Source organism: Notechis scutatus, chromosome 10 (assembly GCF_049901735.1).
Source record: "Notechis scutatus isolate UNSWTSFEM ecotype Mainland chromosome 10, rNotScu1.2, whole genome shotgun sequence".
NCBI classification, from domain to species: domain Eukaryota; kingdom Metazoa; phylum Chordata; class Lepidosauria; order Squamata; family Elapidae; genus Notechis; species Notechis scutatus.
The window spans coordinates 6,670,303-6,690,000 of record NC_142018.1 but is presented as its reverse complement, the minus strand read 5'-3'; the positions used below and the strand labels follow the sequence as shown (position 1 = coordinate 6,690,000).

Genomic DNA, 19,698 nt, shown 5'->3' with positions numbered 1-19,698 from the left:
TCAATTATAAAACGGCAAAATATTGGAAATAGTAAAAGCACTTAGACTTATTCCTAGTGTTTTACAGACCTCTCTAAGGGGTTTACAGAGTCAGCATTTGGAACCCCAACAATCTGGCTCCTCATTTTACCAACTTCAGAAGGATGGAAAGTTGAGTCAACCTTGAGTCGGTCAGAATCAAATTTCTGGCAGTGGGCAGGATCAGCCTACAATACTGCATTCTATCTACTGAGCCACCACAGCTCATGCACATAAGTAGCTTTGGGGACATAAGTTATGTTGGGAGTCAGGTTGTGTGGATTTTATTCCTTTCTATGTCGTGCATTACATATTTAACCTAATGCGAATATATTGCATTTTTTAATTGTTGCAGCAAGGGAGAATATATTTTATCTAATTTAGATTTCGGATCTGGGACTCTAGCTCTATCTTTCTTCAGCTACCAACATCTCTTTCCAAAAGGCTGGCTGGATTTCCAAAATATCCGATAAACTCACAGCAGAGAAACTACTTTAAATCAACCGTGCCTCAACTCAATCCCAATTGGTTTTGAAAATAAGGAAACGCATCCTATAATAAAAGGCCACCTTCATATCCTACTTCTCACTTTCTTCTGCTTTGCTGGTCCAAAAAGGTCATCCTGCTCATTTGTGAATGAATGAAATCTGAGCAGGGGAGGAAGTGCAGCAGTTGGCAAACAACCAGGTGTTGTCTGTCACACAAGCATTTTATTTAAGGAAGAGGCTCCCGCGGGCCCTGCTAAGTGACTGAAACAGCAGGTTAAAGCATGCAGTCCCAAGAATCAGCTTTTGACCTTCTGGAAGGGAAATTCCAGCCTTTTGCTTTCCTTTTTTGGAACTGATATAACCAGGGGTGAGCTTCAAAAATTTTAGCAAGAGGTTCTTTGCCCGGTTGCTGGGTGGGCGTGGCCATGTTGGGCGTGGCCTAGTAAACCTCCTGCACCATAGCCGGGGGGGCGGGTTGTCCTCTCCGGGCTCCGGAGGCTCTCTGGAAGCCGGAAACGGGCCTGTTTCTGGCCTTTCTGGAGGCCCATTTTTTGCCCTCCCCAAGCGTCTGCACGCGCCCTGCACCTACCAAAACGGGCTACGTGGGGACTCCTGGGAGGGGGCCTGGATTGGGGCTGGGCGGGAGGGGCAGGGGCCAGCCTGGGGTGGGATTTGCAGGTTCTCCGAATGATGCAGAATCTTAGCTAGGGGGTCTCCTGAACTCCTGCGAACCCCCAGCAGCCCCCATCCCTGGATATAGCTGTAGAATGGGCTCCTTCGACTCTAGTTAGGAGTTAAGAGCCCTGCTTAACGCCCCAGCAATACAATACGGTAGAAATCAGAGTAGAGGGTTTTCACCAATCAGTATAATTGGAGTCTAGCTAGGATGCATTTTCAGGAGAGTAAAACCCTAAAGGGGAATAGCCAATAGAGGCAGTCCTCGACTCATGGCCACAATTGAGCCCAAAATTTCTGCGGTTAAGCGAGACAATTGTTAAGTGGATTTTATCCCATTTTGTGACCTTTTGTTCTGACCCAAACCTGGTTCCAAGAGAGTAAACACAAGACAAAGGTAACAGCACAACCTTTTACTGTTTCATTTACGAATCCTGTTTCTTCACAGATAAAAGGCTGCTTCCAACTAATTAGCTCCGACAAGAAAGAGCCTTGCCAAGTTTTTGCAAGGCTGCCAAGAACAACAGATAAAGTTCCTAAACAATAAATCAAAAGAGTCTCCAAACACCAACTCAGATATTCTGACGTCCACCAGGCTCGAGTATCAAACTTCTTTGCCTTCTGCAAAGAACTGTAGTTTCTCAGCTGGCTTTTATCTTCCCAGGGAGGGGCCATTACCTTGTAATGGTAATGGACTCGGCCTTACTCCCGAGTCGCCCATGCTGCTGCAGGTGCTTTTTCCTTCGAGCAGCCCTTCGTGCTGGGCACAGGCTCCTCGGAGGCCTCTTCATCGCTGCTGCCAGCCTCCACAATCTCAAAAGGCAGCACTCCACTCCCTGATGGTCCTTCCTCACACGTAGGCCCCTTGCTCTCCAAGACTTCAGCCATCCACACCTGCTGCCGGCGAACCACAACATCTTTCTTGCCACAGTTGTTAAGTGAATCACCATAGCTGTTAAGTCAGTAACAAGGTTGTTAAGTCAGTCTGGCTTCTCCACCGACATTGCTCGTCAAAAGGTTGCAAAAGGGGGTCACAGGACCCCAGGGCCCGTGGTGGGATTCAAATAATTTAACAACCAGTTCTCTGCCCTAATGATTTATTCCAACAACCAGGTCACCAAACTGATCAGAAAGTTAACAACCGGTTCTCCTGAACTGGTGTGAGAACTGGCTGAATCCCACCACTGCCCAGGACACTGCAGCCGTCATATATATGAATCACTTGCCAAGCATCTGAATTTTGATCAAGTGACCATGAAGCTGCAACAACAATCATAAATGTGAAAAATGGTCGTAAGTCACTTTTTTTTTCAGTGCCATTGTAATTTTGAATGGTCATTAAATGAATGGCCATAAGTCAAGGATTACCTTATTGACAATTTAGCTATCTCTGCAAATCCCCTTGTCTTCACCTAACATTCCTCTGTAGTATTGAGCCTTTCCAGCATTGAGCATATAATAATAACCTGACTGCAGTTGTCATATATAATGATTAGTGCTTTGTAAAAGAGCTGTTTGTACATCTTAGCGCTCAAGAAGCAAACCCCGTAATTGCTCCAGGCTGCCTCCAAATAATATATATATATATATAGTTACAAGCATCAATTTAGTATCTGTTTAGAAGCCAAGGTACTAATTGAGACATCACAACAGCCATTGCCCAATTCATTTTGCGAGTTCCCTTGGTGAGAAAGCTGCAGGCCAGTGCAACTTTTTCCTTTCTTTAACGGATCCTTAGAAAAGGGTAAATAACTAGAGATTCCAAAAATGTGAGGCATGGGCCAAGGCTATTAGATTTCATACAAAGACTCAGGTTATGTAATAGGAGGCTTACAGGATTAGAGAATATTGCATTTGTGGTTCTTAATTGGAACACAGGCAAGCTAAGTTGGAGAAGAGAAAGTAAAGCATTCAGGACTTGGGCACAATAAGAAAGGGAAGATCTTTTTCCATGCTCACTACCTGTGCATAAAACCTCAGGGGCAGCTCCACTGTTTAAACCCTGAATGAAATTAATTGTGGCATTAACGGACATGTAAACCAGCACCAGGCTTAAAACCATCTCCTATTTATCTTTTAGGAGTCAGCCAGTCAGTCTATCACAATCTTAGTGCAGGGTATGTAATGTGATCCTGAGTGCTCAGAGTTAATTCATCTTAAGAGGTTGTAAATAAAATTCAAAACAAAATTAAAATGCATCTAGACAACAGCCTGATTAGAATGCATAAGTGAAGCCCACAAGGAAAAATGGATGCCTACGGCAGTATCTAAAATGATATAAAATGGGATAACATCTAAAATTACAAAAATGTAACAAGATCTAAAATTTGTGTCAAGTGTGATATATACAATTACCCGAAAAGATATAAAATATAAACTACAAGCACAAAACCTACCCACAGGCATTGTAAGAAAAGGCAACTCAACTCAATATAATCTGATCAGGAGATCTGCTGATCAGACTGAGAATAAATCTGATTGATAGAACATAGAATAATAGGGTTGGAAAGGACCTTGAAGGTCTTCTAGTCCAACCCCTCTATACCATTGCAGTCCAATTTCTGTCCAGTCTCTTCTTAAACACCTCCAGTGATGGAACACCCAGCCCTTCCAGAGATAAATGGGGAGGGGCCCTCAATGCTAGATTGGACCCCAATGACCAGACACTCTACCCACAGCACTTATGTCTCTTTGAATCCTGAAACTAATGGATTCCTCCTCACCAGCTGTTCTAAAGACCAAAAATCAAACTTTGTTGGTTGGCTCAGTCTTCATAGGACACAGAATAACAACGTTGGAAGGTATCTTGAGGTCTTCCAGTCCAACCCCCGCCCATGAAAGGAGATCCTGTATAGTACTGTAAAAGGAGCAGTGAAGAAGAGCATGGTCTATAATTTCCACCTTTCCAGAATCATAGTGACAAAACCTGGTAGGTTTATGTTTTAGGACTTGAGCAAGATTAATTATTTATGTATTTTTTTTAAAAAAAAGAGTTTTATCTTAAGGCTAACAAATTTAGAGGAGGGTTTATTAAGGGTGCAAACCTCAGTCCATCATTTCTGTTGCTGCACTCAATGACACTGTGTTTACCTGTGGTTCATAGGTAGTTTTTGACTTACATCCATTCATTTAGCGACCGTTCAAAGTTACAATGGCACTGAAAAAAAGAGACTTAGGACTGGTCCTCCTGCTTACAACCGGGGCAGTATCCATACGGTCTTGTGATCAAAATTAGGGTGCTTGCAATTGGCATATGTTTAGGATGGTTATAGTATCCCATGGTCATGTGATCATCATTTGCTGGCTTCTGATAAGCAAAGTCAACAGAGAAGCCAGATTCACTTAACAACTGCAGTGATTTGCTTAACATCCAAAAGAGGTAATACAATCTGGCATGACTCACTTAACAACTGTCTTGCTTAGCCATGGAAATTCTGGTCCCATTTGTGATTGAAAGTCAAGAACTACCTGTATTGAATAAATCATAACCAGCTTGGTGTACTCACCAAAGAAAGGATCCAATCTGATCCGGTCACCAGAACCAGAGAGTTAGACTTCCAAGATTTTGGATTTGTGCTGGAGCCCATCATCCTCAGGAACCTTGTCCGATAGAGAGAGAACCCAAAGGTGCTTCTTCAAGAGGCAACTGGACTTTCTTGTTTTTCTTTGAAGATGTTTCACTTCTCATCCAAGAAGCTGAAGAGCTGAAGAAGCCTCTTGGATGAAAAGGAAAACATCTTCAAAGGAAAACAAGGAAGTCCAGTTGCCTCTTGAAGAAGCACCTTTGGGAAAACTGTAACCTGAATCTCCATAGACACAGAGAGAGAAGTTCCATGAGGAGGGACTCCAACACAATTCCGAAACCTTGGAAGATGAAATCCCTGGTCTCAGTGACTGACTCAGATTGGATCCTGCAATATTATCTTGGGACATGTGTATCTGCCTTCATTCGTGATACCAAAGAAAGTCCAAACTGTTTTATAAATCACGACAGCTGGCTTCACACAATATAGTAACCCATACCAAGCAAGTCGATACTTAAACAAGTGTGCAAAACCCAACCACTAGCTGCCTGTATTATTCTCCTTTCCATCCATAAATTACTTCTCTGTATAGGGAAAAAAAACAAACAAACCAGAATGTGCTGGACAGATTTATCACAGTCAGAACAAAACTATCTTGAGTCCCATGCAATAAATTAAAAATTGCTTTTAAACATAGGCTGCCTCTATCTTTCCTCTCACAAGGCTGCAAGCTAAACGTATTCCTTGGCTAGACAGGCAAAGTAGCATCATTAGCCTGTTCAAATTACCCAGCCTCTGATTTAGTTTCTAAATTAGACCCCTTATGCATCTTAAATGCAGACAGGGTGGAACCGATCCCACATGAAGCCAGTTTGACTTCCCAAGAATAAACCCCGAATACGCACTGAGTGTGTGTTTTCAGTGGCGTCTCCAGCACCTAGAACAAGTTTCCTGCATATCTGGCTTGAGGGCCACATTAAATCACAATGAACAAACCTGACCGAACCGTTTCTTCCTGCTGTTCTTTTTAAAACCTGCAGTTCTGCTTACAAGCTGCAAATAGACCAGAGGCAGCTTAAGGTCCATATTAATTATAGCCAATCTCAATACAAATTTACACTGAGCAGTAGCGGGAGGATTATGAGGGTTGGTTGTTTGACCGGTCAAAATAGATGTCAGTAGACAACAAAACCATCCTTCAACCCTTTGAAATCCAAAACTGATCTAAGGCCTTAAAAGAAAGATCAAGAAGTTCGAAAGGGCTTGAGAAGTCATAAGAAATGTGAACTGGACTATGGGATGCATGAAAAAGGGCTTTTTCACTGTCTCAAAATGCTGAGATGTTTGCTCACCGTCTTCCCTAGATCCTGGGAATATTCTTTATCATCTTAGATTACTTGACACTTCTTTCCTGGGCTGAAACAATCACTTAAAAAAAAAGATTAACTAGCAGCCACTCATCTTTCCACAAATACCTCTTGAGGTGAAGTGAGACCCAGAGGCATTGATTGAGAGCAGAATAAACTTACAGAACAGAACAGAATATAAAACAGACTAGACTAGACTAGACTAGACTAGACTGGACTGGACTGGACTGGACTGGACTGGACTGGACTGGACTGGACTGGAATAGAATAGAATAGAATAGAATAGAATAGAATAGAATAGAATAGAATAGAATAGAATATATTGAATGGAAGGGAAGGGAATAGAAAATATGGAATAGAATGGAATGGAACGGAATAGAATCTCACGCATAACTGGCCTGTCACAGTGGATCTTCAGTGCTGCAGATTCTGAAAGGATAGATTTTCTAGCAACAGTTAACATGTGTGGAGTCTTCATGTCCATCCTTACCATGCTCTATGACACCAGGGGACACAACATAACCCTGGTCACAATAGGAGCTACATAAAAACCCCACCATGGAGCAAGTTGATGCAGATTCGGAGCAGAAAGAGTAGGCTATGACAGGGGTTTCATTAGCTGCTTGTCTTAATCCTATGTTTACTGAAATACATATAGCTACTTTAATTTGGAGGACACCAAGAACAGGACAGATCCCTTTTCATCAGCGTAATCTTAGCAATCTTGGAGGAACAGAACTAAAATTCTTCAACAATCATTATTTCATATTAAGCAGCAGAGAGCAGGTGCAACCCTGCTCATTCATTTGTTATCAGGGCCTTTCTCTGGGAGAAGGGTGACAATAGAACATATAACTAGCTGCATAAGAACTGTTTTCTCAGTTGTGATACCAAAAAAACCAAAAAAGGAGAAAACAGCCGAACAAGTGGGAGAAGACATACTCTTTTGTGTATAACTAATCCCACGCTCAGCAGGGTGTTGCCATGAAAGTCCAAACATTTAGAACGGGCAAATGGTAGGTTGAACTTTTACACAGTCAGGATACAGCATCTTATCAGTAAAGGAGTAGCCAAAAGAGGAAGATTTTAAAAAGTTAAGAGAGCCAATTTGGTGCAATGGTTAAGTTATCGAACTAGAAACTGGGAGACTGTGAGTTCTAACCCTACTTAACCCTTACAAGGGGTGGGATTCACATTTTTAACAACTGGTTCTGTGGGCATGGCTTAGGTGGTGGGCATGGCTTGGTGGTCATGTTATTGGCTGGGCGTGGCCAACTCAATATCACTCACATCAAGACATGCATCTCCTCGCCTGGCCTCTCATGACTGTGGGGATACTGCAACAGTCGTAAGTGTGAAAAATGGTCATAAGTCACTTTTTTCAGTGCCATTGTAACTTTGAATGGTCACTCCACACAAGCAAAGTGCCAGCAAAGGAGGGGAAAACAACTCCAAAGAAGTTCCTGAGACAGGAAGTCCAGTCCTGCCAAGAATGTAAAAAGGGTTAACGGAGAGGCATTTTCTGTAAGCAACACCAGAATGTTTCCTTCCTGCCTTCCTTACAGGATTAGGCCAGTAATTTCTTCTAACAACCGGTTCTCCGAACTGCTTAGAATGTTAACAACCAGTTCTAGCCAATAGGTGCGAACTGGTAGAATCTCACTCCTGACCCTAACCCTCGTCCTAACCCCAACCCTAACCTTAACCCTCCTTCCCTCCCCCCCCTCTCCATGCTACCTTGTCAAGCACAGCCCTTTTCAGTTGCTGGATGTTCAACTTTGTATCAAATTTGATGTTATCAAGCTAGCATGGTTACCTCTTCTTTTTCCACCAACCATTCCTAGCATCATTGCCTTCTAAAATGAATATGTACTAGACAGTATCATTGTCATCATTTTAGCCTTTGTCTATTCACTGCAGGATGAAGGCCTCTTCTGCATGGTCCTGAGCTTCCTTTTACCAATTGGGCCCACAATACTTGCTGATGTCATCAATCCACCTTGTTTTAGGTCCTTTTTGTGGACGCTTTTTAATGAGATAGGATCCATTCTATGACTGCCTTGGTCCACCTGTCATCGGTTCTTCTTGCTACGTGACCAGCCCGTTTCCATTTCAATTCTTCTGCTCTCTTGATGATATCGTGTACAAGAAAACAACCAAGTTCAGAGAGCAGCAAGGACCCCAGTTCAACCCTGAGCTACAAATATTTTATCAGCATATTTAACTTTCAACTCTCAAAGAAATGATTTCCAAATCTAACGTAAGCTATAATTATTATGGTTCACAGAATTTTGGGGAGCATTTCTTGGTTCCCATGAGTTTAGCACAGGGTCTTCAAACTTGACAGCTTTAAGACTTGTGGACTTCAACTCCCAGAATTCCTCCTCCAGTCATGTTAGCTCAGGAATTCTGGGAGCTGAAGTCCACAAGCCTTAAACCTGCCAAGTTTGAAGACCATCTATCCTATCTACCTACCTATCCACTCTCTCTCTCTCTTTTCCTCTCTTCCTCTCTCCTCTCTTTTTCTCTTTTTCTCTTTTTCTCTCTCTCTATGTATTCTCTATCTATTCCAGGGGTCTCCAAACTTGGCAACTGTAAGACTTGTGGACTTCAACTCCCAGAATTCCTCCTCCAGTCATGTTAGCTCAGGAATTCTGGGAGCTGAAGTCCACAAGCTAAAACCTGCCAAGTTTGAAGACCCTTGGTTTAGCACTTTAGTTGGCAAACACTGCACAGTATGTCACATGATGCTAAGAAAACGTAAGACTAAATTCTGAATTCCTATCTAAATGAACTTTAGGTTTAGAGTATATGTTTTTTACTCCTTTAAAATTTGAAAGTTTTCTGTCCTTTTTTTTTTTTTTTTGCTTATTCTTCCCTTGTTTATGTTATCTAAATCATCAGCTCAGGGTTAATATTAAATATGCCTTGATAATTAAATAAATAAATTGACCAGTCAATAATTTTCTCTTCTCCAGTCCAGGAATATGGGCTTTTTTAATCACATTAAACCTATTTTAACATTTATATCAGAGCTTTCTTAAGTTCCCTGCCTCCAACCACAGGAAAAAGCCCTCATTTTGAAGAACTGAGTTGCTGATACACTTACAACCACAATTGAACCCTAAAATTCTGTTGTTAAGCGAGTTTTGCCCCGTTTTACAACTTTTCTTACCACATTTGTTAAGTGAATCACTGCAGCTGTTAAGACAGTAACCCCGTTGTTAAGTGAATCTGCTTTCCCCATTGACTTTGCTTCGTCAGAAGGTCGCAAAAAGGGATCGCGTGACCTTGGGACACAGCAAAGATCAATGAACCAGTTCCCAAGCATCTGAATTTTGATCACATGATCGTGTAGATCAGGGGTGTCCAACCTTGGCAACTTTAAGACTTGTGGACTTCAACTCCCAGAATTCCTCAGCCAGCTGAGGAATTCTGGGAGTTGAAGTCCACAAGTCTTAAAGTTGCCAAGGTTGGACACCCCTGGTGTAGATGCTGCAAAGGTCCTAACTATGAAAAACGGCCGTAAGTCACATTTTTCAGTGCCATTGTAACTTTGAACCTTGTCACTAAACAAACTGTTGTAAGCCGAAAACTACAGAACCTGTATTCCAGGGGTATCAAACTCTATTTCATTGAGGGCCACATCAGGATTGTGTTTGACCTCAGGGGGCCGGCGTGGGCGTGGCCAGGGTGGGCGTGGCCAGCTCGACATCACTCATGTTGCGCTCTGCCAGCAAAACGTGCTCCTAAGCTCTATTTTCACTGGCAGAGGCAATGCGGGCTGGTCCTTTGCTGTTTCCAGGGCAGCGCTGTGGGCCAGATCTAAGTACCCCATGGGCCAGATCCTGCCCATGGGCCTTGAGTTTGACTCCCCTGCTGTATTCAGTGGCCTGCATTTTATCTATTCAGTCTGTGAGGATGCAAACATAAATTTCAGAGGCTGCAAGATGCCCACTCCTGCTGCAAAATAGGATATAATATATGTCAAAACACTGCCATAGTTTATGCTATTACAGAAGAGAGACCTATAAATAAAATTAGCCAGTTATTTTGGATCAAATATATTCCAGTTTCCCAACAGTAAGAGACAGGGTTTTCTAAGGTCTCATCGTTAACAGAACTGTTCTTCAGAACAATAGGCAAGATTTGTCCAATTTTGAATTGCTTTGCATTTATCCTGCACTCAGATTCCAAACCGTATCCTCAAAATAAAACATGTCTGAAGTTTTCAAAGACCCGGGCACTCCATGCAAAGGAAAATGCAAGGCACACCATGCACAATGCACACCAATCTCTGGGCATTCTTTAGCCATTCCTCTGTGAGGACTAATCAAGAGTGAAAAAGCTGGAACAAGCCGCAGGTATCTAAACATTTAAAGCTTAAGTTCTCTCTCACTACCACTTCTGAATGCTGGATGTCCTTTTCAACTTCTCATGTAGTTAATAAACATGACTATCCCCAACTTTCAAGTCACCCCACCAGTTTACAAATCCCCTGGGCTGATTTGCTGAATATAAAATCACAAATCACATTGGCTAATTTGCTGAAAATAAAATAAAATAAAATCACAAATCACCTGGGCCAATTTGTTGTACATAAAAATAAAATCACAAATCTCCTCGGCTAATTTGCTGTAAATAAAACAAAACAGCGTCATTAAGCAGGAAAATGTCCAGCAACAGGAATCCACTTTGGATTTTGGGAACAATGGCACATTTCCCAAAAACAGAATAGAAATATTCTGTCTGGTAGAAAAGCAAAAGAACAGTATAACAGAACAGAGTTGGAAGGGACCTTAGAGGTCTTCTAGTTTAACCCCCTGCTCAAGCAGGAAACCCTATTCAATTGGCCATGTTACATGTTAGGAAATGTCTGCCATGTTGTAATGGGCAATTCGAAAGAAAATGTGTACATTGTTATTTCCCTTCCAATCGCTAAAAAAATCGTGCAACATCTCAGACATTGGAAAACCTAGTTCTGTGTGCTTGCTTTGGAAAAAAAAGAGAGAATTCATGTGGCTTATAAAGTTTAAGTTATTTTGTTTGAAGTCAAAAGCGTTCTGTTGATGTCTTGCTTAAACAAAAATGACTATTATTTATAAACATTTCAGATGACAGGTTTCAGGATGACATTCTGCCTTAATTTTGGGTTTTTTTTTCTATATGTTATACTTGCAATCAAGTTTTTGTTACATTTTGTATTTCCTTTTTCCAAGTATTTGCGCTTTTGTTTTAATAAAAAGGGAAGATGCTGATATTTTGTAACAGATAGCACCAATCTGAAACACTGCAAAAAGCTGTCCATTGTATAGGGGGGGAAATATGCTCCACATTTCCATTCTCTACCATACTTTTTCTAAGTATTCACTGGAAGTATTTATAGAAAATACTCATCATCCCAAATAAATTTCATCACCTAAAATTAATTGACCATATGCAAGCTTCCAAAATCAAAAAAACATATTATATGTTTAGATTTCATGATATTTTGCAATAACAGGGATTTTGTTCCTTTTCATTTGCAATTCTCATACACTGGTTCAAAGTTGATATTAAAGTGTTGTTCCTAGATTCTTAACTTTTTTTTCTAGTTTCCCTGCTATTGTTTGTTCTTAAGTTTTTCTGCATTTTAATTTTTGCTTATAGCCTGATTTTGCATTTTTTGTAGTTAGTTGGAGGATTGTATTTTTGTACATTTACAAAAAGCTAGTAATAAAATGAAAAAATGTGAATTCAACTAAAACATAAAGAAGAAAATAAAGATATTTCAAAACCTCACAAACTTAAAATGAATGAGTGAATTAAAATGAGGTTTTCCTAGAGATCTAAAAAAGGGCTCCAAAAAATGCAGAAAGGTTGATTATGGAAAACTTCTGATGTCAATTTTTAATTTTCACAATATTATTAAAACCAAGTTTTCTATACCAGATTTGGGTAACATGATCAAGATGTAGGTGAATACAAAATTCAGAGGAAAACACCCTGAAAAATGCTTTGCAATTCCAAATTAGTTAAACATTGTTACCATGCTAACTCCCCTATACTTAATTATTTCCCTTTTTCTGAAATATGAAAAAAAAAAACCTCCTAAAAGTGCTGTAGTAGAATCAACAAAATAGGACAAGTTACTCTGCTCCTATACAAAAGATTTTTAAACTTTATTCCCAGTGCCAGTTAAGCACATCCTTATCGAAACACATCTAAATTGCTTTGTTGCAGACCTAGAAAATATTCCAGGAACTTCAGCTGATGCAAGATAAAACAGCAAAAATAACAAACGGGACTGACATTTGAAATCCACAGTTTCATTAAAATCACCCCAAACGTTCTGAACTCTACTAGTCTTCATCAGGATAAGTTGGTCAACCCCGACTTGGATTCTGCACGAAGGGGGCAGGGAGATCAATTCCCACAATGCTTGGCAATGCTGGCTAGGATATTCAGGGAGTTGAAATCTAACCAGGCTGAAAAAGTCTGAGATGGGTGATACACAAAGCTCTAAATGTTTTCAAACTAGTATGGGAAGATACACACTATTACCATTTCCCGATGTACACGTTCTTACTATTAAGTGACTTTCCTGAGTCACAATACCTTTTTTATAGGTCAGCTGAGGACTTGAATAATAGTTTCCTTAGTCCTAATCTAATAATAGAATAAAACAGAGTTGGAAAGGACCTTGGATGTCTTCTAATCCAAGTCCCTGCTTCCAGTGATGGAGCACCCACAACTGCTGAAGTTCTGTCAGTAAATTTCTCATTAGTTCTAGGTTGCTTCACTCCTTGATTACTTTCCATCCATTGCTTCTTGTCCTACCTTCAGATGCTTTGGAGAATAGATTGACCCCTTCTTCTTTGTGGCAGCCCCTCAAATATTGGAACATTGCTATCATGTCACCCCTTCTCCTTCTTTTCACTTGACTAGACATACACAATTCCTGCAGCCATGCTTCACATGTTTTAGCCTCCAGCTCCCTAATCATCTTTCTTGCTCTTCTCTGCACTCTTTCCTGAGTCACAATACCTTTTTTTATATTGTGGTGACCTAAACTGGATGCTGTATGCCAAGTGTGGCCTTACCAAGGCATTAATAAAGTGGTACTAACACTTTACGTGATCTTGAGTCTATCCCTCTGTTAATGCAGCCTAGGATTGCATTGGCTTTTTGGGCAGCTGCAGCACACTGCAGGCTCATGTTTAAGTGGCTGTCCGCTAGGATTCCCAAGATCCCTCATTACAGCTATTGAATAAATAGTTTAACCAGCCACTGCATTGCCTTATCTGCCTACTGGGAGTACAGATTTGTTTCTGTAGATTAGCAGCTCAGGGAAACAGGTGGAGGCTTTTGGGGAGTGGGGGAGAGACTTATTATTCCCAAATTTTTTGTTAGACAAGTGAACCATGTCTTCAATTAATGGACACAAATTCAAACAGTATTTTTTTCCCCTCAGATGGTGTTAAGAAAGGATTTTCTCACAACCAAAGGTTTTATTTTCAAATGCATCAGCTACTTCTTTGCACCAACATATTTCTCCCCCGACTACTGATCTGAATTTACTGAGAGGCATTCTGGAAAACAGCTGGCCTTTCCTACCCTTTCTGCAGTCTGATTTAGATTGGCATAAAAATATTTTAGGAACAGCCAGCCATGAGCGCGAGATGTAATCTGCCTTTTGGGGTAGCTCCCCAGTCGTTTCGAGACCAAAGCCAGCTGCATTGCAAACAATCCACTACATAAATGTTGTGTGCCCTGGTGGGCTAAAGCCACAAGCCCCCCACCCCCCCGCCCAAAAAAGTTGGTAACGGATATATTTTCTCCTGGACCTGCTGCACAGGTGTGGACCGTCAGAGCACAACCACAATGCAGCATTTCGCCAAAAGGGCTGTGTTGTTCTTTCACTTCACTGAGTCCAGCTTCCAGCAAAGGCTTTGAAAGTATTGCAAGGAATATTTTGGAGAAGACGGGTAAAAAAAAGGTTCTTGTACGTGGAGAATGAAAACTTTAGGCCCCAGATTTGTCAGTGTGTGTGTGTGTGTTTATGCCTGTGTGTGTGGAGAGTGTAATGTATGTGTGTAGGGATTTTTTTTTTTTTTTTGCTTCCCTTCCCAGAAGCTGAAAACAAAACAAAACCACCACCGTTGTCTAAGCATTTTCAAACTGGGTTTTGAGCTGAAATCTCTTATGAAAAAATGACCTCATGACAGTATCTGAAATGCAAGTTGAACTGTGGGACTGTGGGAGATTTAACAGCACCCCCCTCACTTCTGCTCTCCAATTCTACATCTCTAAAGTTCCCAGATTCAGGCAGGATAAACTTAGATGTTTCTGTCCAGTGTGCACAAAGGCAGAAAAAAAAGAGAGAGAGAGAGAGATAAAATACAGTACAGAGATAAATCAGATACTGGAGCGAAGTTTATGTGAAATCGTTGAATGCCTTAAGTATCCTGCTTGTTCACAACAGTCTGTTTTGATTCCAGGCAAGAGATCAGAAAAAGTTTTCTGGAGGCTGGAGTAAAGCAGATCATTCCCACCCACCCCATGCTATTTAAGCTCCCTTTGCAAGTTTTCTTCTGTGAATAAGAAAGAGTTGATCCAAATTCACTCATATAGAATCATAGAGACAGCCACAGAATAAACCAAGGGGACAATTACATTTATGACACTTTTAGAAACCCAGAACAGCAATCTAAAGTGAAAACTATATGACCCAGAGGTTTCCATTCGTCACACTCAGTTTGGCAACTGAAGAGACAATACAGGTAGTCCTCAACTTACAACAGTTCATTTAGTGACCATTCAAAGTTACCATGGCACTGCAAAAAATGACTTGTAACCATTTTTCACATTTATGACTGCTGCAGCAGTCTACGCCTCTGTTTATACAACTAAGGATTGTATTAGCTTTTTTGTAACTAAGGATTGTATTAGCTTTTTTGGTTTCTGCCACACACTGCCAGCTCTTGTTTAAATGACTGCCTGTATAGGGTAGCAGTTAAAGTATTGGGATTGGTCCCTAACAGACCCAGTTTAGCTGGCCTTCGGCCATGCAAATTCAGCTAGTCTTTTTCAGCCCAGCTTACTTCATAGTTGTAAGGACAACAATGGGAAGACGTTAGCAATGTGCAGATTATCTTTGGTATAACACTGGCAGGGAAATAAATACATAGACATGCCAAAAAGGGAAAGTAGCATAACTAGGGAGTAACTGTATTATTTATAGCATGCAGGACCACAAAATAATTATATTAGCTATATTTAATTTTAACTGAATGCAAATGTAAAGGAAACAAAATCACGTGTCCACGGCTTGTTGAAATGAGTCTCTAAGAAGAGTGCAGGACGAAGGACATACATAGCTTAGAAAAACCTGCAGCCTCTTTAATTGTTTTAAGTTGCCTCACTTCATTTGTCTCCTCAGATGCTGGTCTTTTTCCGAATCCACTATTTTCTAAAACCCTCCAGCTCTCAATCCACAAAGTTACGGGCAGTCCCCGGCACAAAAGCTGCTGCCAGCTGCTGATTCTGGGGAATTTGCAAGACGCAGGATAGAAAGACTGCTGTTGTTTTAGAAGACTACTGATAAATACCATTAGTAGGCCAAGAAAAACAAGCCAAAGGACCATTGAACAAATCAATTCAGAGTTCTCACTCAAGGAACAAATGGTAAAGCTTAAACGATCATATCTTGGATAGATTATTCAAAGATTGACTCTCTGGAGATGGTTCTGATACTGGAAAGCTGGAGAGAAAGAGAAGAGGACAACCAGCAGGAGTGAGGAGAGATGGAGTCTAGGGAATGATCAAATAAAAGAGCCACTAAGCCCTCAGCTACATAACAGGCAGAGAAAGGAATCTCCCTCCGAAAGGAACCTTCCTGACTTCCAACTCCTTTCCTCCTTTTTACAGCTTGATAATTGAATTGAATTGAACTGAATACTTTATTTGGCCAGGTATGATTAGACACACAAGGAATTTGCCTCTGGTGCATAAGCTCTCAGTGTATGTGGCAGAGCCTGAGGGATGGGTCAAATACATCAGTGCCCACAAGAGATCTAAGTCCAGCCCACCTTGAATTTCTTATCTACCACCAAATTGCTTTGGCCATTATTAGTTCAGATTCTTGTAGAGACCTTAAGCTTGCAATAAATCTTTATATCTATTTGAACTGCCTGCATCTTCTGACTTCCCTGGCACTTGGTAACGTACTTGCAAAGCAACAGGGAGAATAATAATGCCAATAAAAGAAGGGAGTAAAGAAGGTAATAACAATGATAAATAATATTAAGCTAGGTTTCTTGAAGAAACTTTCTTCCTCTGTCCATTATACAGCTATGGGCTATTCCTTTTCTTACCTGACTTCACTAGGCAGCTTCTCTTCCACCCTTTTCCCAAAGTCATTCCCACTTAACCATTACAAGAATTCAGCAGCAAGATGGTTGGACTTAGCTACAATGGCAATGGGGCACCATTGGAAGACCTGAAGGATCAGGCTGAGGATGTATCATAGAGAAAACCTATCTATGAGGTTGCTAGGAGTCAACATTGACTTGATGGGACATAATCAGTCAGTTAATCGATCCATTGTATAAAGAGTTGGATTTAATAGTCTGAAGAGTATGCATTGCATGGATCAGCAGTGACATGGCAGTGTTTGTTTTGTCAAATCTTTATAAACCTTCTCCACAGAATCTCAAAGGTGCTTTTTCAAAAGGCAACTGAAGTTTCTTTGTTTTGTTTTTTCCTTGAAAACATTTTGCTTCTCATTCAAGAACCTTCTTCTCTCTTTCAAGCAAAAACAAAGAAAGTTCATTTGCCTCTTGAAAAAGCAGGTTTGGGGCAATCATGACCTGGATGACTGAGAATCTCTGTACACATGTGGACAATGAAATTTGATGGGGTATAGAACGGTGCTTTTTTCAAAAGACAAATTGACTTTCTTGTTGTTGTTTTTCTTTGAAAATAATCTGCTTCTTATCTAAGAAGGTCTGAAGTGGAGAAGCTTCTTGGGTGAGAAGCAAAACATTTTCAAAGAAAAAACCAAGGAGGTCCAGTTGCCTTTTGAAAAAGCACCTTACACTTTGGGGAAACTGGTATAATAATTGGATAAAGGATAGAAACCAGCAAGTAAACAGATTGGGAAGGGAAAATATAAAGAGGTTATGATAGGAGTATTTACCAGATATAGGAAATAAGTATTGGAAAATTGTTTGATAAGAACACACCATCTAAGCAATTAGAAATGTTTATGGTTTTATGTTATTGGTTATGTATACAGGTGAAACTTGAAAAATTAGAATATCGTGCAAAAGTTCATTTATTTCAGTAATGCAACTTAAAAGGTGAAACTAATATATGAGATAGACTAATTACATGCAAAGCAAGATAGTTCAAGCTGTGATTTGTCATAATTGAGATGATTATGGCTTACAGCTCATGAAAACCCCAAATCCACAAACTCAGAAAATTAGAATATTACATGCAACCAATAAAACAAGAATTGTACATAGAACAATATAGGACCTCTGAAAAGTATAAGCATGCAGATGTACTCAGTACTTGGTTTGGGCCCCTTTTGTAGCAATTACTGCCTCAATGCGGCGTGGCATGGAAGCTATCAGCCTGTGGCACTGCTGAGTGTTATGGAAGACCAGGATGCTTCAATAGCGGCCTTCAGCTCTTCTGCATTGTTCGGTCTCATGTCTCTCATCTTTCTCTTGGCAATGCCCCATAGATTCTCTATGGGGTTCAGGTCAGGAGAGTTTGCTGGCCAATCAAGCACAGTAATTCCATGGTCATTGAACCAGGTTTTGGTGCTTTTGGCAGTGTGGGCAGGTGCCAAGTCCTGCTGGAAAATGAAGTCAGCATCCCCATAAAGCTCATCTATGGAAGGAAGCATGAAGTGCTCCAAAATCTCCTGGTAGACGGCTGCGTTGACTCTGGACTTAATGAAGCACAGTGGACCAACACCAGCAGATGACATGGCTCCCCAAATCAAGACAGACTGTGGAAACTTCACACTGGACTTCAAGCATCTTGCAGTGTGTGCCTCTCCATTCTTCCTCCAGACTCTGGGTCCTTGGTTGCCAAATGAGATGCAAAAGTTGCTCTCATCAGAAAAGAGAACTTTGGACCACCGAGCAACAGACCAGTTCTGTTTTTCTTTAGCCCAGGTAAGACGCTTCTGATGTTGTTTGTTGTTCAGGAGTGGCTTGACAAGAGGAATATGACATTTGAAGCCCATGTCCAGGATCCGCCTGTGTGTGGTGGCTCTTAATGCACTGACTCCAGCCTCAGTCCACTCCTTGTGAAAATCCCCAACACTTTTGAATGGCCTTTTCCTGACAATCCTCTCCAGGCTGCGGTCATCCCTGCTGTTTGTGCACCTTTTTCTTCCACACTTTTCCCTTCCACATAACTTTCTATTAATGTGCTTTGATACAGCACTTTGGGAACATCCAACTTCTTTTGCAATTATCTTTTGAGGCTTTCCCTCCTTATGGAGGGTGTCAATGATGGTTTTCTGCACAACTGTCAGGTCAGCAGTCTTTCCCATGATTGTGCTTCCTACTGAACCAGACAGAGAGACCATTTAAAGGCTCAGGAACCCTTTGCAGGTGTTATGGCTTAATTACCTGATTAGAGTGGGACACTTTGAGCCTAGAATATTGAACCTTTTCACAATATTCTAATTTTCTGATTTGGGGTTTTCATGAGCTGTAAGCCAAAATCATCTCAGTTATGACACATCACAGCTTGAACTATCTTGCTTTGCATGTAATGAGTCTATCTCATATATTAGGTTCATCTTTTAAGTTGCATTACTGAAATAAATGAACTTTTGCACGATATTCTAATTTTTTGAGTTTCACTTGTAGCTTTTTGGTTTCGTATTTTACAAAATGTTTTTTACTATGTATATATTTTTCAATCTTTAATAAAGTTTATTTTTAAAAGTTAAAAAAAGAAAAAGAAAAAGCACCTTTGGGACAAGTATGACCTGGATGACTAAGAATCTCCATAGACTTTTCTCCAGAAATATTATATATACATTTGAAAGATTTCAGCTTCTGTAATTGCTTGATCTGTCTATGCACCAGATTTTATTTTAAAACTATACAAAAATGGGGTGTTTTTCTCAGTTTTGTCCAATGTACATATTTGTTTTTGCAAATAACTTCCTCTAATGGAATTTTCCAGATATTTGCACACACATACTGAAAAACATGCAAAAATCAAACTGTAAGTGAATTCCAGTTCACAGCTTACTAAAGACCAATTAGGTTCACATTAAAATGCTAACTTAACAAATTTCTGCTTCACTGCTACTTATCAGTACAAATAAGTCAGCTCCTAACTTCAAAACAATGTACAAAAAATTTGCCAAGTCCCAAAAACTTTGCAATATTTGGGAATATCTCTTCTACCTCTTCTATTTCTCAGAGTAGTTGAAATACTTCAGGCAGTTACAGATAAAAAATAATTGATGTGGATTTTTTAAAAACTGGGACCAAGACAAAGTCACGGTAGAAATAATTACCTAGAATAGACTGTTAAAAATATCAAATAACATTAATTAATCAAAACCAAGATGCCAGGCTAAAATGAAAGCTAATCTGCTCTCAT

At 40.4% G+C, this 19,698-nt stretch overlaps 1 protein-coding gene across 1 annotated transcript in view; it reads right to left on the bottom strand.

Moving 5' to 3' along the window:
- Positions 1-19,698, bottom strand: part of COL4A6 (collagen type IV alpha 6 chain) — a 190,626-nt gene that overhangs the window by 128,858 nt on the left and 42,070 nt on the right.